This window comes from Haemaphysalis longicornis, unplaced genomic scaffold (genome assembly GCF_048455015.1).
Source record: "Haemaphysalis longicornis isolate Haplotype H1 unplaced genomic scaffold, Haemaphysalis longicornis Haplotype H1 scaffold_1, whole genome shotgun sequence".
NCBI lineage: Eukaryota > Metazoa > Arthropoda > Arachnida > Ixodida > Ixodidae > Haemaphysalis > Haemaphysalis longicornis.
Genome location: NW_027526203.1, coordinates 313,756,051 through 313,775,257, shown reverse-complemented (window position 1 = coordinate 313,775,257; position 19,207 = coordinate 313,756,051). Strand labels below are relative to the sequence as shown.

General features: G+C 49.9%; 1 non-coding gene across 1 annotated transcript; it reads left to right on the top strand.

Annotated features, from left to right (window-relative positions):
* Positions 1-4,251: 4,251 nt before the first annotated feature.
* Trnan-guu (transfer RNA asparagine (anticodon GUU)) lies at positions 4,252-4,325 on the top strand. The gene has a single exon. It is a non-coding gene; the product is annotated as a tRNA-Asn (tRNA).
* Positions 4,326-19,207: the final 14,882 nt, after the last annotated feature.

The window sequence follows — 19,207 nt, the reverse complement described above, 5'->3', positions numbered from 1 at the left end:
TCGAACGGAATCTTCAAAACAAAAAACAAAAAACCTAGAACGAAATTTTAAAATTGAACTTACAAATTCAAAAATATTACTTTTATACATCTCCCGCGCAAAGCGACGAAAATAATAAAAATCTCTGGCAAAAATTAACGACGGAATAAGCAAGAATAAAAAAAATCATGAAAACTGACCTAAGTGTAACGCTGTGCCTTTGCGCAAAAAAATGTACAATTGGCGGAGTTAACATGCGTAATTAATAGTTATAGTAGTGTGAACGGAGATGATTTGTCCTACGGCTACGGCCGTGAAGCGGCGCAGGTAGCTTCACCGGCCGCCATGTTTCTGCTCGCCGAAATGAAGGCCAAGCGCAAACAAAGTTGCACATGCAGGAAAAGAGCTAATAGTGTGGGTGAAAAGTGCACTACAATTCATGATCCGCGATCTTGTGAATGCAAAAATCAAATACCTGTCACTGTGGTAAGCCTAAGGCCCCAGGCGGTTGTTCGAAACGGTTTGTAACCGGCGCTAGTCTCTCTATAGATATAGGTGCGAATAGCAAGGCCGGTCCCACTACGCGTCGTGCGTCGCTTCCTGAATAGTCGAACCAGAAATTAAAGCCCCTGCATCGCCTGCATCCCGTCCATAGCCACCTTTTGGGCGGCGGTGAATAGCGCGGAAGGTCTTTAGAAGAAACAGCCGCCGAAGTGTGCCACGTCAGCTCTGCTCTAGTTTAGGAATTGGATATCAATGTGGTTTGCAAACACTGATAACCCTTCTGCAGTAACATACTCCGTAGGAGCGAAGGAGCCAGCAGAGCGGAGGTCAGCCCTGCGGTGACGTCACGATATCTCTCGGATTTCTTCGCTGGAAAGCTCTCTCGTCCCCGAAAGGTTTACGCGCGTACCAATACGCACGAACCTGCCCGGTAATGTGGCATCGCAGCCGCAGGTGGGGCGCTCGGATTTCTCCGTTGTACAAAGGGCAGTCACCTCGCGTGTAAACGAAGAATCGGAGACACGTGACTGGGGCACAAAACAACTGATTCCTAGTAGCTTCTCCAAGGGGGATGGAGATCCCGATGAATAAGGATATTTAACCGTTGTCTGGAGACATATTCGTGTCGAGCTGTCTCCGGCAGACGTCCACCCGAGTCCTTAGTTCACGGAAGAGAATTTGCGCTTGGAAACGCTAACCACACCAGCCCACACCCTCGAAAACTATCGGTTCAAGCTCAACGACGCGTGGGGATGGGACCTTCAGAGGAGGCCGAACAATAGCGCTGCCGGTTTAGTTCTATATACTCTGATTGTGTTGTGTGCACCCGCGAAGACACTTTCAGCAACCTGTTGCCTTGGTTGGTTGGTTGGTAATGTAGTTGGAGCTGGCGGTGCTAGTCGTGCACGGAACACCGGCAATTGCTCCACCCGAGGGGTATTCGATGGGTCAAATATATGGCTCCTTCACCATGAATCCGTAAGTTGAGTGTCCAGAAGGAAGCTAATAAGGAGGCGCGATAATCTACGAAGTGCTCAATGCCCCACAGTGAAAACGACGTGATCCTGAGTGGTGTGTGGGTCAGTTAACTCGCGCATCACTGATAACAGTGTTCTCCGCTCCGGAGCATACTGTGGGAAGCACAGTGCGTCGTGTTCCGCATCTTTTACCACCCCACATGACGTGCACAGAGGCGATCGTATAAGGCCCAGCTTGAATCGCCAAGCTGGAGTCTTAGCTGACCACGTCCGGATGCGGTATAATAGAGTTGCACCCGCTATGGTTAGCCCCTTCGTGACACAAGATTGACGTTGGTGAGCCCGCAAAGACTTAAAATGGTCGCTAACTGTCCGTCTGAAAACGATCCGGTAGTCATGGGAAACTCACATTAGGTGTGACAGAGCATTTCGTGCCGTCTGATCAGCGGCATCGTTGCCCTTGTTACCAACATGGGATGGCATTCACTGGAATTTGACATAAAAACCGTTGCTTGTGAGATCCTTCCCAAGCTGTAACGAGCACGACGAATCCTTCCCCTACGGTTCCCGCGCTGCAAGAGCCGCAGTGCTGCTTTGGAATCAGTCAAGACTTTCTGCGGTTGCAGCCGCGGTGGATGAAACCCCACTGTCTAGTTCAGCCGCTCAGCTAGGACAGCCGCATAGGTGGAATGCAGTACGCCGCTGCACTAGCCCCACGGTGTTGATAAATTGAGCCATCAGTAAAAATTTGCAGGTGGTTCCGGCGAGTTTTTTCAAGGTATTCAAGCATCACAGATCTGGCTGCTTCCACAGGGATATTGCGCTTCACTCTCAGATGGAGGACGTGGAGCTTACATAGGAGACTCTCATGCGACCATAATTGCATTGAAGTCTGCTTTTCCCCTGTCTACTGAGGGCACAACATTATCAGGGAGCTCAGTGCAGTGTGCGCATACTATGCTGTTCTTGTGCGAAGCCGCCTGACTATCGCTCTTCCCGCATCAGTGTCTCCTACACGCATTATCTGCGTGATTAACCACTGTGAGGGGAGAAAGCGGAGTGTAGAAAACTGACCTTCCCGTACGGCCTTATCGTTTGCTGCTGCTTGAGGAACTTCAGCTGCTATCTTCAGCCCTTTCCTGTGTAACGCTTCGAGACGCTCGTTCTGTGAGTCTGAGGAGGAAATCAAGGGCAGCTGGTTAAGAATCTTACTCAGGATAAGGGCTGAGTGCAGCTTGAACATGGGTGACGGATGATTTCCACATTTAGCTCCAGAAATTCTCTTTAGAATGCTCACATTTCTATTCACATTTTTGTTCACCAGACATGTGAACATTCTCAGAATGTTCACATCTCTTGACTCCAGCTTAAACTATCTGCCCGTAGGCCTTCTCGGGCCACGGTGGGCTGCACTAGGTAGCCGCCCTAAAATAATGAGATAGCAAGCCCCGAGAAACGAGTCTCGTTTAAAACAACACGCCAGGATGGCTCTGCTCCCAAACCGTGGCATGGGCGCCTGGGTCTCAGGCACCCATGTTCCCAGGCAGCGATGTCTCGTACATTGTCGATTCCTGCGCAGGTTCAGATAGATACGAATTCAGAGGGTGAACCTAAAGATTTAGCAAATGGCTGAACGATCCAAATCATGCATGACTGTAAATTTATCTCTTGTCAGTCAGAACCAACTGGTTTTCAGAAGATCACTGTGTTGCACCGACAAGCCTTGTCGAGAACGGTAACACCTACTGTTTGGACTCCGTGACAGTGCCGTTGCCAGCATCATAAAAAAAACGGTGTTCGCAGGACCCAGAATTAACATTTCCTTTTATTAAATATTTTCTTCACCAGATTATGCCTCCGAATTTAATCCTTCAACTTGATTCGCTTTAAAAAATAAGAATTGTAGAACCCCCGAACGCGAAAATTGGACGCTCTAAACGCTCAGACTACGCACACGCACACGCACACGCACACGCACACGCACACGCACACACACACACACACACACACACACACACACACACACACACACCCACACACACACACACACCCACACACACACACACACACACACACACACCCACACACACACACACACACACACACACACACACACACACACACACACACACACACACACACACACACACACAAGCTATGGCAACGAAACGTTCTGACAAACTAGTGCATTGAAAAGAATCTACGACAACTGATTCAAGTGCATCAAACTTGCAAATAATCACCGAGCAGTACTGTGACACATAACAGCACCATGAAGTCAAAATACAAGTTTGGTTTACCAGAAGACAACTGTTTCCCAGCAACAATGTCAGCAGTTTTAACGTGAACTTAGAACTGTTAGTATAGATATTAAAAAAACAGCTATGAAGCAGTGGCAACACATCATCCACTTCCTTGCTCAGTCCTTATGACGTCACCGCGACTCGTCTGTGCGATTGGCGACCACCGACCAAAGCCACGACATGCAAGAAACATGACTGTGCGATTGTAGCGGCGCATATATAGTACCGTTTTTTTTTCATAACACCTTAATGTTTACGTGCAGTTAACGCACTGATGCGTTTTTAGTATTTCCCATAGTGCATCACTGCTGTCGTGTAGTGCAAATTTGAATGTTTTTCAATATGTCTTATTTTCTTCGTTTACAAAAACACCTTTCGAGGATTAAATTCACTTGAGTGATTTACCAAACGCTATTCCTTTTAAATTAAACAGCTGTATTCGGTCTCACTGGCCCCCTTGAAACACTATTACGTCTCGCTGCACTGTGGCCTCCGTGGCGCAATCGGCTAGCGCGTTCGGCTGTTAACCGAAAGGTTGGTGGTTCGAGCCCACCCGGGGGCGGGTATTTTTTTGTTTATTTTTATCCGTGGTACCTTTAAGGGGGCTCTGACAGGAGCTTTACATATTTTCTAATTAAGTTTACCACAATAAACTGTGGATTGTGTAGGGCATGTTCACACTTTATCTCAGAATTTTAACGAGAAAAGTTAGTTCGAAGCATTGCATAGAAAATATCGCGGCAAACCTGACGTTCACTATACGTCGACGCAGCGGAATATCGGCGGCACGATGACTTTTCTTTTCAATTGTGTCCCATTTCCCTTCCAACCAAGTCGAGCGCAACTTCCTCACCATCCGCGCCACCAACCCTGCCACGGTGGAAGAGGTGGCAGTAGCATTATTTATTTATTTATTTATGTATTTATTTATTTATTGATACTGTAACCCTCACTTGAGGGTAATTACAGGAAGGAGTACAAACAAGAAAACAATACACAATGGCAAAACATACATTAGCTTTTATGTTGCCGGTAGAACAATTCTAGCGAACACTCAAACGCTTTGACATTGGAACTAGCGTTGACGCAAAAGCCGACCCCCTTCACAATCATCAAAGATTCCAAAACAGCAGTTCAAAATTTCACTTCCGGCTTTACTTCAATTCGGGCGCTCAAAATTCTCCAACACGCACCCCCAACATTCCCCGAAGAACTCGTGTGGGCTCCAGCGCACGCTGGCTTGGAGGGGAATGAAGTTGCCCGCAGTATGCCTCGAGAACTCACCCTCCGAGTCGGGGACAGCTCGTTCCCTCATATACCATGCCAGAGCCGCTACAGACCGTATGACCACGTACGATGAAATTACCCCACATTACAGCCTATCTCGCCTAGTCTACCCTTTGGCAGAGAGACAACTCACCATCCATCAAGAACGGACACATTTCCCAACCCCGCTAAATTACACCTAATTCACCCAGCCCCTTCACCTGACTGTACTATTTGCCAATCCCTCTCACCCTTCAGCACCTTAAGTGGGGATGCCAGAGAGATCCCAATCCAAAAATAACCTTGTGGGAGCTGTGGGAGGAGGCGCTGCGCTGCCCAGACTGATGCTCCACTGGTCGCCCGGGCGGCCACCATCGTCAACGACAGTTCTCGCAAATAAATGTTTCTTCTTCTTCCACGCACCCTCCTCAGCGCGGATTTGCTGACCTTGGCTGAGACGACGCCCTAGAAAGTCTGCCGAGCTGAAGTTCATAGATTGCAAACATGTTTCAACTGCACAAGCTATGCGAAACAGACAGACAGTCTAACCGTGAAATAGGATGAAATTCAAAATTTTAATTCTGAGGTAGGTAGGCAGTAGCACTATATTTTAACATCGGGTAGAGGGGTGGCGGAGGACCAAAGGGCCGAAGTCTCTACACTTAAGCTCATTAGTCAGGTAATAAAGGACACGGAAGTAAAACTTGGACAAATTTAATTCAAGGTCTCTTTCACATTAAGTGGTTCGTCACTAGTACTAACAAACTACAGCAGAACAGCACTGTGATGTTTAAATGTTTCCGGTCATGAGCAGTAGCACAATGGTCGGAGTACTGGGTTGACCTGGTCACGGCATTTATTCTTTCAACTTTAGCGCTTATTGTCGCTCTTAAAAACTCTTCCTGTTGGGGCGATTATCTGGGTGCCAGTCGTGTTCCGGCGTGTGCTAGTAGAATATTTTTGACAAGGCACCGGAGCTGAATACATATCCCAGTTCCGGTGTCGTTGCCGGGCTGGCGGTGCCGAACATGCGGCTCACCGGAAGTCTGTCTGTCTGTGATGGGAATGTCAAGCTTGGAATGCAGAGCCCACGACAGTCTTGCACTGCGGAGGCGGCGCTCTCAGAGGACGGCGCCGATTCGATGGTAGTAGTCTATCGGGTGACACGGCTCAAAATCAGCGCCATGTTGTGGATTATGCCAGCCTTCCGCTGATGTGAATAATCTTTTTTCACTTCCTTCCTGGGCACCACCACTAATGCTGGGAGAGCGTGAGAACCATGCAAACTGGCTGCGGGTTCAGGCTAATGGAGAGGCATGGTAGTGAAGGTGGCGTCATGAACAGGTGCCGTCTGATTGCATGCTGGAAACGTTCTTTCCTTGTGGTGGTAGGTATACCTGCAGAAGCTGGACCAAAAACACATGCTTGCATCCGGGCAAAGTTCGGGCTTTAGGCGCGGGTGTTGCCTATAGAAGGTACGATAGCATACCCTGCGGATTGTCAGCAATGACATTTGTGCTTATTTCCATGACAACATCCTTAATTCCTGCAGCGGCTGTTCTGCACGGCTGCCCTGCAAATATGCCACTTTTGGGGCGAATGCAAAGCTGTATACGCCTGCAACATGTGGCCCCTACTCGACTGGGTTTTAAGACACACCTACTTCAACCCATGTTCTGTCAAATGGGATATGGCAGTGTTCTTGTGTTTGGTGCATCTGGAACTTTTCGGTTTATAGATACAGATAATGCAAATGTAGCGCTCTTCCACGTTCTTAGAGCAGCGATGTACTCCATCGGTTTAATGGATTACAGAAAGAGTCAATCTCCGAGGCATTGAGGAAGCTGTTTTGCAAGTTTGCGTTAAAAAAAGGTGGCCTAGGCTTGAAGCGTGCGCCGGAGTCTCCGTTGACTGCAGATGTTGGACTATTGGGCTAAGTAAGATTGCGGTCCTGAACAATGAGTTGCGTCATTCTCACTGAGTCTCCTGAACCGGAGTCTTCACGACTCAGGTCCAGGAGCTCCGGCTCCGAATTCTCACAGTTGGCCCCCCTCTCATCCTCAGTACCTCCTGACGTGCCACATTCGTGTGGTGCCTCTTCCTCTGCTCTCCCCGTCATAACTCGCTTAGCGGGTCACTGACCTTCTTCATGTGCATCCTCCTTTTCTCCCTGGTGTGTGTTTGCACGGGGCCGGGACATCTCTAGTTACTGGTCGCCGCTAGGCGCCTTCTTGCTACACCGGGCTATTTTTCTAGGCGGGAGTCCGCGGGGATGCAGCTTATGGGGCTTCGGGGCTTGAAGCCCACAGCGTGCGGTGATCATGGCGTGGGAACACTGACCTCGCCAGGCGAAGGCTTCCGCTCAACCACCAAGAGCCGCAGCGTATACCCAGAATCAAGATTGCTGAATGGATTTCTTGCGGCCGTTGCGGTCACGCCGAGGCCAACGATCTGGGTGCTTCCACTGGGGACGCCAGGCCGTTTACGTCCTCCTGAGTAACCCTCCGGGAGGGATAGGGGGCGCACACGGCAGAGGGTAGGCGCAAGCATGGTGCAGGTGCCCAGGCAGCTGAGTGGGGCGCCAGCTAGCTTGCGCAACCCTTTAGCAGTGTCATGCCTCCAGTTTGACCACAGCCGCATTCTTAAAGGTACACGGAAGTGATTTGTAAACATTGCGGGATTACTAGCGCAAATTGTAGTCCGGAGTCCATAGACCATATTTCGACCACTCTGAGCGCGTTTACGCGAATTTTTTTAGTAGAAAAATTAATTCGAAGATGCTGTCCTCCTCTCTGCACCCTCGCCCATTTTCTGCGGCGTTTTCGTGTGGCGTCAGGAGGAGATGAACTGGCAATTGGCTGCGCTACTGCACGGTTCGCCGACCTTCCAACAGGGTCAGTCGACCAAGCGTTTAGTCCGCCGACGGGTCGTCGCAATTCGCTCGCTGAGTTGAAACTAAGCCACAACACGTTTTTGAATGGAAGAATGTGCCTTTCTTTACCTTGTTAGTTTGTACACTGTATCAAGCTCCGAATCCGGGTCGATCCACACAAGCGCTGCACAAGTGCACATGCGACGCTTCGCTGACTGGTACGCTAGTAGGAAAGTCTAAGGCCACTTGAAGGGGGGAGAAGAGTGAGCGAAGTCAATATAGGGACCAAGGAAATAAAATAAACTAAAACGTATACCTTACAGAGTAAAACCAGGGAGCAGGAAGCACTTTTTTGCGCTGGGTGAACAAGCACAGCGGTCAGCAGCACGACCATACATCTGCGAACGCTTTTCCGTTTAAGAAATGCAATTGCTAGACGTGAGATATTGTGGAAGATTGGGGGACGCTTACTGCACGAGCGCTAACAACAAATAGTCACCTAAGGTACTTGAAATGCTAAAAATAAATAAAAGTGTAAATTGGTTATACGTTTTATACCTTATATACCCAACCTCGGCAGCAAGAAGAAGACGCCGTTTCGAACGGCTGTGTTTTTTATGCTCTCTGCTGGGAACAGCGCATCGGCCTTGTGCCGAGGTTCTACTTCGTCCGGAACTGACATGGATAACTTCAAGATCATTCTTCCCCGTCTCCCAACCGGTAGTGTCCTGAACACAGTTTTCCTGCATGCGGACTTGAAAGGCCGTCCATACCGTGCTCCCGACTTTAGGGATGCCCTGGTTCGCGTGATAAACCTTCGTGACGTAGTGTGCATTGGTCAATACCAAATGAGTCACGTGTGGATGCTTACTTGTGCCTCGAGAGTCGTGAAGCACAAGTTAGTTCAGCTTGAGCACATCACCGTCAAGGGACTCAAGTGTATGTTGTTTGACACGGACACAAGGAACATCAAAATGAAGTTATTTTGGGTGCCGCGTCACATGGAGAACCGTCCGATTACAGAAGCGCTTGAACCATTTGGGACTACCCAATCCGTCGTCCGCGAAATGTGGCGGTGTCCAGGTATGGACCCCATAGAAACTGGAGCTCGGGAAGTGTCCCTTCTACTTAAAGACGGCGTCTCTGCCGCGGAGGTGCCGCATATGATGGACATTTATGGAAGCCAGTGCCTTGTTCTGATTCCTGGTCGGCCACCTCTTTGTCTGCGTTGCAGCAGGATTGGACATGTGCGGAGACAGTGCCGAACACCTCGGGGCAGCGAGTGTAGGCGATATGGTCACACCGCTGAGAGATGCGTCATGACGTACGCTGACAAGCTCCGCCAAGGTCAGGAACCATCGACTGATGAGGACCTCTCCGCCCATGTAATGGACGTCACGGAGGTCGTTGATGCGACGCGGGAGATTAGCCAGTCGATGCTGTCGGAAAACATGACGACTGTGCCTACGGCTCCTTCAGCAGGAGAAAACAAGGATATGTGTCCACATCCAGTGTCCCCAGATCGTGAGCAGGATGGTGGCTCCCATCACAGCCAGTCTAGGGCAACGTCATGCGACCAGCAGCAGGAAGAGCAAATGGACACGCATCTACTGCCTCCAAATGACGTGGTGGCTGACGACCACACTGTAGTGCCCCTTCCGGCAAGCGATAGCGATCGCAGCGACATGTCTTCTGGGGATGTTAACGCTGACGATGTTTCATACCCATCGTGGGTGGATGCCTCGGTACTGCCTGAGGACGTTTCGGGTGCCACCAGTGGACCGATGAAGAGACCAGCTCCAGCTGAGAGCGAAAACAAACCATCCAGTACCGGCAAAAAGCAGGCGTCCACTATTTTTGACCATGCTGACACGGCCACCGGGGTTAGTGGATGCGTGCCGCTGGCCGGCTCCAAGAAGCAAGTTAAGCCTCAAACGTCCAAAGCCAGCCGCAAGGGTGGTTCAGCTGGAGGAGAAATTACGTAAGCTGCTCCAACGAGATGGCAAGTGTCACAGCATTGCACGCTGCCACACTTAATGTGAGAGGACTCAGGAACAGGAGAAGACAGTATCAGCTCTTACGTCTCCTTAAACGGATGGACGTAAGCATCGCCGCTATTCAGGAGACAAACCTTTGCGGTGATGCGGACACAGCGGCCGCATTAAGCCCTTTTTAGAACATTATAGTATATGCGTCACTCATTCCGCAGGCTTGTCTGGCGGATGTTTCCTTTTCATCAGCAAGCAATTAGGGTTTTCTTGTCTCTCCTGCACTGTAGATACTTCAGGGCGTTTGAGTTGCTGTGACCTTGTCCTTGGGGGTGTTGAATGGCGTATCATTTGCCTCTATGCACCAGTTAATTGTCGAGAACGTGATACCTTTTTCTTGTCGCTGGGGCAGTTCCTTCGAACACAACGAAAGGTTCTCTTTATGGGCGATTTCAACTGTGTCTGCAGTGAGCATGATCGTTCTAGGCCAGCTGCGCGCTATGATCGCGGTGCAGCCACACTGGCCGATTTAGTGCACGAGCATGGTCTTGTTGATGTCGGTCAGATGAAAGGAAGTGCAGTGCACTTTACTCATTTTCAGTGCAGTTCAAATGCCCGCCTTGACATGATATATATATCAGCAGAGCAAGTTTCTGGCGTTTCGGACTATAATGTACGTCCAATATTTTTTACTGACCACTGTATGGTCTCAATCTACTTCGGTAGGTAAAGACCACGTAACAAGCCGACTCAATGGGATCTGTGGAAACTTAATACCTCTCTACTGGCTGACGAAATTTTTTGCAAAAGGGTATCTGATTGCTTACACCATATTCTAGCAACTACCGAACTATCTCTGTATCAGAAATGGGATCTCTTTAAACAGGAAATTAGGAATGATGCAATAGAGGAGTCAGCTCGGCTTTCGTTTTTAAAACGCTTTCATGTACTTGAACTTTACAGTACATTGGTGGCACTTCACGAACTGGAAGCAGTCAATGCGGAATCAACTTTGGAAGAAATTGGGATTGTTAAAGGACAATTACAAAAATATGTGACTGAAAAGTATCATGGTGCCTTAATTCGGCCCAGAACTGAAAGGTTCTTTGATAGTTATCCTTCTCGCCGGTGTCTTAGTGATGAGCGCCCATCCGCACTTGTGAAGGAGATAATTGAAATTTATTACAAAGGTGTTAGGTATACTGAAGCAAATGAAATTGTCAGTGCTTTCCAGACACATTACAGCACGTTATTTGGGGAGTCCAGTATTAATACTCGGCATTTAAACTTCCATTCTCTCATTCTCTCATTGGCTTACTTCCCAGGCTTACAGATGACGAGTGCATGATGGTGTCAGGGCCTATTGCACTGGAGGAAGTTAAGGATGCCATCTCTGCGCTTAAGACTAACAAGACCCCGGGGCCAGATGGCCTTGGTGGGGAATTCTATCAGAAGTTTTCTGGTATCCTTGCTCCAGTTCTCTTGGACGTATTTACGGTTGCCTATGAACATAATATCTTGACGCCAACCTTTTATTCAGGACACACGGTGATAATCCCCAACACAAATATTCATATTGCTCGCTCTGTCTTGGAGTGCGTGTCCGATTCGATAGATCAGGTGGCCCTAATACAAATTGACCTTGAAAAAGCTTTTGATCGGGTTTCTCACAATTTCTTATTCGCACTTGTGGCAGCAGTCAACTTAGGCGATGTGTTATATAAGGGCATCAAGCCGTGCTATAATCGGTGCACTACACAGCTTATCGTCAATCGTATTCTGTCTTAGCCGATTGCGATCAAGTCGTCTGTCAGACAAGGCTGCCCCCTGTCACCGTTGCTGTTCGCATTGTACCTCGAGCCTCTTTGCCTCAGCATTCAGCAGAGTCAAGGAGTGAAAGGTTTTTGCTTCCAGTCGGGCGAAGTTAAGGTGCTTGCTTATGCAGATGATATAGCGTATTTTTGCGCTGACAAAAGGATTCTCCAGGAAGCCCTTACAGTGACTAAGCAGTTCTGTGATGTGTCTGGAGAGGATGTTAATATAGAAAAAACTAAGGGATTTTGGATCGGACAATGCGGAACGAAACCATCCAGATTCGCAGGTATTATTTAGGATAGCGCCCCACTTCAGTACCGGGCATGCCGTTACATCAAATACGAACACAGGGCCTCATTGGTCATCAGCGCTCACGCACGTTAAGCGCGCATCGCAGGCATGGAACGGGCGAGACCTCTCTGTGTTTGCACGTGCAAGAGTGTGCAATGTCTTCCTTGCCACAAAGCTCCTTTATGGGCTTCAAGTGCTTCACTGTGCGCGAGCAAAAGTTCAGCAAAAGTTCATTTGTGTGGGGTTCTCAATTGGAACCTATGCGCAGGGACAACTTGTTTCTTCCTTTAAAGGCAGGGGGTGTTGGGCTCATGCATTTGTTCGTGTACCAACTTGTGTCTCGTTTTTTATTCTACAAATTGGTTGATCACCCACTTTTACTAACTGTACTTCAGCAGCGCATAAGTTTCCATTTGCCTTTTTTGCTTATTGTACGGGCGAAGTTAATACGAAGCCTCCATGATGATTCCTCAAGGAGGTCGTGGGGTCTTTTAACTTTCTTTCCGCGCGGTTTTCCTTGGAATATCTGTTCAGCATGTCAACAAAAACTATGACGAGCACTCTTATTGAAAGTCTATTTCCGGTGCCTATTTATCGCCAGTCCTACTTAGGCCAGCAGAAAAGCGACGTTTCAGCCCCCTGTACCTGAGAAGCGCCACCGTGCCTCTAAACGTTCCTACAGGCCTCTTGACGTGAGCGCAGTCCCGAACCCTCTTAGACACGGGGTTGTCGTGGTCGTAAAGCCTCTCGATTCCTCGAAAATAATCACACGTTACAATCCCCTTGTTCTCAAAGAGGGATTGGAATGCTTGGCTCCAGGCGGCGTGCTACAAGTACGTCCCAACTATCGGCTGAACCTTCTTGCCATCGACACGCGCAATGCTGATGCCACCGAGCGCCTCTTGAAGATTTCTAGCATTGCGGGGATCAAGGTGCAGGCATATGAGCCAAGGCCCAGCAACTGCGGAGTGGGAGTGATTCGGGGAGTCTCTACGGACCTTTCTAATCAAGACATTCTTAATGCCTTGCGCCTGAGGGTGCCAGTAAAATCTGCCCGCAGACTCGGGAAAACATCAGAGAGTGTTCAGATTGTGTTCGGCACGGAAACAACACCCGAGCACGTAATCATCAGATACACGCGCTACCGGGTGTACAACTACGTGGAAACACCCAGGCAGTGCAAAAATTGCCAGCGCTTTGGGCACGTATCTGAAGTGTGTAAAAGTTCCTTGCGATGTTCCCGGTGCGGTGGCAGCCATGATCGTACAGGCTGTTCCGCTGACAATGTTTGCTGCCCGAACTGCAGTAAAAAGCACGAATCCACATCTGCTCAGTGCTCAGCCCGGCGTGATCAGAATGCTATTTTTAAGATCAAGTCTGCTAACAACACTGACTACAAGTCAGCAAAATCGGCTTTTATGCAAGGGCGTGGCACAGGGCGCAAGGAAGCTTGGACCAAGCAAACTGCGGGTCCAATTTTCAAGAACGCCGAGGAGGACTTTCCGGCCTTACCGGTTCTTCAACACGGGCCAAAGCAGCCGCCCCCTGCGGCACCAGCACTGGCAGAGCGCTCTCCAGCAGCTCAGCATGATCCTACTCCCAGGAACGCGGAACCACCTGCATCTACAGGGGTGCCTGTGATAGCACCGGCTACGACTCCAACTACGCGGTCTTCAGCCTCTGCTCGCCGAGCTTCACTACAACATCAGCGTGAACCAAAAGACGAGCGAAACACTGGGGGCCTGTGTTCAGTGCTGTCCTCTCTCATTGAAGCTGTGCGCATCCTCCTCGCTCCCCTTTCATCTCCGATAGCCGCGGCTGTTTTGACGCTTCTGGACTTTGTATCGCCCCTCCTCGCACAATGGCGGTAGCAGTCACTAGAGAGCAGCAAACTCGGGACAACTCAAAACTCAAAACTTCAATGCACCCAGGCATCCTACAGTGGAATTGCCGGGGCCTCGCAAACAAAATCGCAGAACTGACATTCCGAGTGCAATACGGTAAGCTACGGATATGGGCACTGCTCTTGCAGGAACATAATGCATTGCACCCACTACCTGGCTTTTGGGGTATCATTTCCCTACCATACCAGATGGGCGCAAGAATTCCACGGATGCCCATCCCGGCAAGGCTGCCGTGTATGTATCTGCTCAATACCCACATACGCAGATAGACCTTAATGCTTGGTGTAACACCAACCAGAAAGTAGTTGCTGTCCACGTACGTCTTCCGCGCGGTACGGTTATACTCGTCTCGATGTATATACGCCCTGCGCCATCGGCCCGTATACGTCTTGGCTGGTTTGCTCATTTACGAAGAGCGTACCCGGGCGTCCCAATCCTGGTCGGGGGTGACTTTAATGCCCCACACATGGAACGGGGATACGCAATGACCTCCCGCCATGGCACAAAAATTTACGAGACCTTTTTCGACGCGGCGTGTCAGCTTCTCAACGCTCCTTTCACGCCTACCCGCACGACTACTACAAATTCTCCCGATCTAACGTGGTGGATGGGAAATCGGACGCCCTACTGGCAGGTACAGCCAGACGCCTGGGGCAGTGATCACCTCCCCATACTTATTGATCTACGCCCGCGCACTACCTCCAAAGTCAAGCGGAAGGCCTGTATTACCAACTGGGACAAATTCCGTTCACTTACTACGGACGTGCCGCTATCAGGATCTACATTACGCAGTACGCTGACTGAAAAGCTAAAGGTGGCTACGATCGAAACGTGGGTAGAGGAGGCCAAACCGAACCCTGAAATGCACCTCTTTAATTTGTGGGCGGCACGGAAAAGAGCAGATATCGCTGCTCGGAGAAATCCGGACTCCCTCCCGGACAGGATCAGGGTTAACCGCCTTACAGCCAAAGCCCGACAATACCAAAAGGTTCTTTCCCGTGAAAGGTGGCTACGGTGGTGCGACGGTATGAATGGCCGTACATCAAATCGCACTCTTTGGAGCACATTCCGAGCAATGGAAAACGGCCGTCGACCACCCGATCCGGTGGCGAGCTCCCGCCTTGCGGCTCAGGAGACTCCAGAAGAATTTGCCGAACGGGCAGCTCGACAATTCTTCCCTCTACACGATGTGCCGCACACGCTCTCCCAAGATCCCCCTCCTCCTGCGGCAGACACGGACGGCCTGGAGACTCCGTTTACGCTTCCCGAACTACTCGCCGCTATTGAATGTTCCAAAAAGCGTACCACCCCAGGCCCGGATGGTATACCGTACGAGGTTTACCAAAACCTGGAGGGAGATATCCTCAATACTATTCTGGCTATAATTAATGAAACCTGGACTACCTCAACAATCCCGGCCGAATGGAAGCACTCAATAGTTACCCCTTTAGCTAAACCTGGAAAACCTCCTAACCGATTAGAAAATCTCCGCCCAATCTCCTTGTCACCCACCATCTGCAAACTAGCAGAACGAATGCTGGCGACACGTCTTTCTTGGTGGCTGGAGAAGCATCGCAAATATCACCCAGCACAAATCGGCTTTCGTCCTGGTCTAGGCACGGAAGATGGTTTGGCGATGTTGTCCGAAGACATCTTGAATGTTTCCTCCTACAGCCACGGCACTCGTACAATACTGGCAACCGATATTTAGAAGGCGTATGATAATCTATCCCACGATGCTATCATACGTGCTATGCTTGAGTTGGGCCTGCCACGTCGTGTGGTTGATTACGTGGCCGCCTTTTTAAAAAACCGTACATTTGCTGTCCGTGTAGAAGGGAAGCCAGTAGGACTATTTCACTCAGTGCGTGGTGTCCCCCAGGGAGCTGTGCTGTCACCAATACTCTTTAACATTGTATTTATTCACTTAGCGTGGCAGCTCGACACTGTGCAGCACACACGCTTCCTCATCTACGCGGATGATATCACAGTATGGTCGACGCACAAAAACGTACAGATGCAGTATACAGCGCTGCAGAAGGCTCTTGAAGTTATCCAGGCATTTGCAGCGAAGGTTGGTCTAACTGTATCCGCCGAGAAGACGAAGTACATGACAGTCGCTAACAAAGCTGGCCGCAAGAAGCTCGCCGTCCACCTTCCATCTATACGCATAGGCGCTCATCAGCTTGCTGAAGCAACAGAGCTCCGTATTCTGGGCCTGCATATTCACCAGACTGGTACCGCTACAGCATGGCTGAAAGCAGTGAGGCAAACGGCGGCAAATACCATTCGCCTGATCCGCCGCATTGCTCCAAAAGCGGGTGGTGCAAGAACTGAGGTCGCTCGTAGGCTGGCGTGCGCTGTGCTCCAACCACAATTGGTTTATGAAGCCCAGTTTCAGCGTCTAACCGTATCCCAACATGCTAAACTGGAAGCTATTAATAGAGAAGCCATGCGAGCCATCACCGGTCTCCCTCGCATCACCCCGATACCGGTCCTTCAGGAACAAGCTCAGCTCAACACAATTGACGAGCTCATAAATCAGCGCCGAGCTGTGCAACTGTCAAAGTATGCATGTCTGCAGAACGGCCATGCACTGTACGACCACTTCAACCCGGGAAACTTGGCACCTCCGGAAAGTCAGGATGAGCTTCCACCCTGGGGTTATACCATTATAACCTCCAACAAAACAAGCCATCTGCAGAGAAGGCGGACCAAGGAGGGTAAAGCGCAGCTCTCTCCCCTCCCAAATCACCCGGGACCAGACGATCAATGCCTCCTCTACACCGACGCTTCATGCACAGGAACGCATGGAGTCACTGCGTGGACCAGCCCCACTCATCCCAGCATCGAAGGCCGTATTCCCTACGCCTCTGCCACATGCACCCCAATCCTGCTGGAATTGCAGGCTATACACGACGCCCTACTATGTGCAGCCGCTTCCAATGAAGACTTGAATACCATCAATCTTCGTACCGACTCCACGCAAGTGATCCACTATTTGAAACAGGTTTCGCAGACCCCCATCATCTGCCAACGCATCCACCAGCTCCACAGCAAAATGCCATCCAAAGTGGTTGTGTCATGGGTTCCCGGTCACACCAGTATTGCAGGAAATGAACGGGCTGACTTCCTGTCGCACAACTTCCCGGCCCCATCATCCCCCGCCCAGCTCCCAAGTGACCCATGGGCCACAAGAATGGCTGCAAAGGAGGATCTTCGACGCCGAACGCGTGCTCTCATACCTCCATGTTCGGTTCTCCTCCCCCTCAATCTTACCAGGATGGAGGAGATTGTACTACGAAGGATCCGACTGGGCGTGGCTCTTACTCCTGCCCGCACGAGTGGATGGAAAGGGGACTACCGAGGACATGTGAAATGTCCAACCTGCTGTGAGGAAACGGTTCCGGCAGACCTTCACCACCTACTATGGACATGCCCTGGAACTAAGGACATTCGAAGAAAATGTTTGATGGCAGCAGGCCTAAATTTGCAGCAAGACACGCATTACCATCGGTGGCTCCATGGTCCTGCCTACCGTTCCCTACTGGACTATATCCGGGAGGCCGACCTAGTTTCCTGGATATAGATCGGACCCGCTTGGTGTCTACTAAGCCTTGAGGCTATTAAATAAACGAACAAACAACAACGACAATAAAACGCGTAATGAGTATGAGTATTCCGCCAAATGCAAAAACGTTTTTCTTCAAGTTGCATTCTTCCACTCTCCCAGTTAAGACATGGCTGCGCGAAAACGGAATGTGTATTCCTTGTTAGGACAATTGTCGCCTATGTAATCAACCAGAGACAATTGATCATTGCTTTGTGTTGTGCTGGGACGCTGTGTTCTTCTGGGACATTTTGCAGCGGACACTAAAAAAGGACATTGACATCACCCCGTACACCATTCGCTTCCTGCCATTTGAAGATGTTATTCGGGTGCCATATGACGTTTTTTGTTCTCCTAGGATTGTTTATCTTGTGAAAGTGCCGCATGACGGATCGGCATGCGGAACCCCCTAGGCCGACCAAGTGCATTTTTCGGGAACAGGCGGCGTTGGTGCGGAGCGTTTATGCTGCGGCGAGGGATCCGCCGGAGTGGCTGCCTCTTTTGGATGCGTGCGTTTGCTTGCCTGAGTTTTGATCTTTGTTCGACTGATGACCTTGTCCTTTGCGGTCTGTTAGTGTTTCTTTTGTGTGTTAAGTGTCTTATCTTCTAAAGTTTTCTAAAATTTCCATGCATTAAAGAAAAAAAGCTGGCTCTTGGCCGAGTGGTCTAACGCGCTGAGATTATTCTTTCGAAAGTCGCAAGTTCGAATCCCAGAGGGTTCATTATTTTTTTTTGTAACTTGATTTTTTCGTTTGCAGCCGATGTTTTCTAAACTGCGTTAACCATTTTTGGGCCGTAACGTTCTCTGCTCCAAGAGCGAGTTCGCAGAACGCGCGCAAACTGACACTGACGCGCTCGCGAGTTCTCGTTGGCGCGCTGTTGCCACAAGCACCGACTACTTGCGGGCAGTGGGCACAGGCCAGAATCAGCAGACCCTTGGCCTGGTGCGAACACACTTTTTACGATACAAGCATGAGTGAGGCAAGCTCCGAATATGCGGGAAAAGCTCATGGCGTTCGAGCTTCTGCGTTGACGCGGAGGGCGTTCATCCACTGCGTAGGCCTCGGCTAGTGATTGCTACGATTCCAAGCCGTCCTGGGAGGCTTATCTTAGGCATTTTACAGCCGACAACATGGCAGAAGCACGGTACGACGATTACTGAGATATCGAGAATGCCGATCCAACGATGCCGTCGGATGTCAAGCATGTTGTTTTACAGAACCGAAACCGAAACTTGTTCGGATGCTAACCTTGGACATCGTCCAATCAAGGTGCACCTCCTCCCGTCGTCACAGCCTTTTGTTGGTGCGGCCGCCGCATACCGTGCATGGTAGTTTTTCTTCTTTCGCGCTTTATAAAATAATTACCGACTTATCAACCGGATAAACGATGAAAAGTGTGTTAATTTGAGCCAGTCTACGCAGTGCAAGCAATACCGGGAGCTTGACAAATTCAATTCAGTGTCCCTTTAAACCCGAACCTCTTTGCCGCACTGGGCTGACAGCTCAGTAGAAGCTGGACCAGTCCCCTGGTAGTAGCATGCGTTCGGGAAGCAGATGGAGTCATTGTTCGGGCAGGCCAGATACGTCATTCACTGACGCAGGTACCAGCACCAAGAAGACCAAGTGCAGCGACGCGCTCGACTGTAGGGCTGTCTTTAGAATTCGCTATCTCGCAATGAGCCTTGATTTCTGGAAA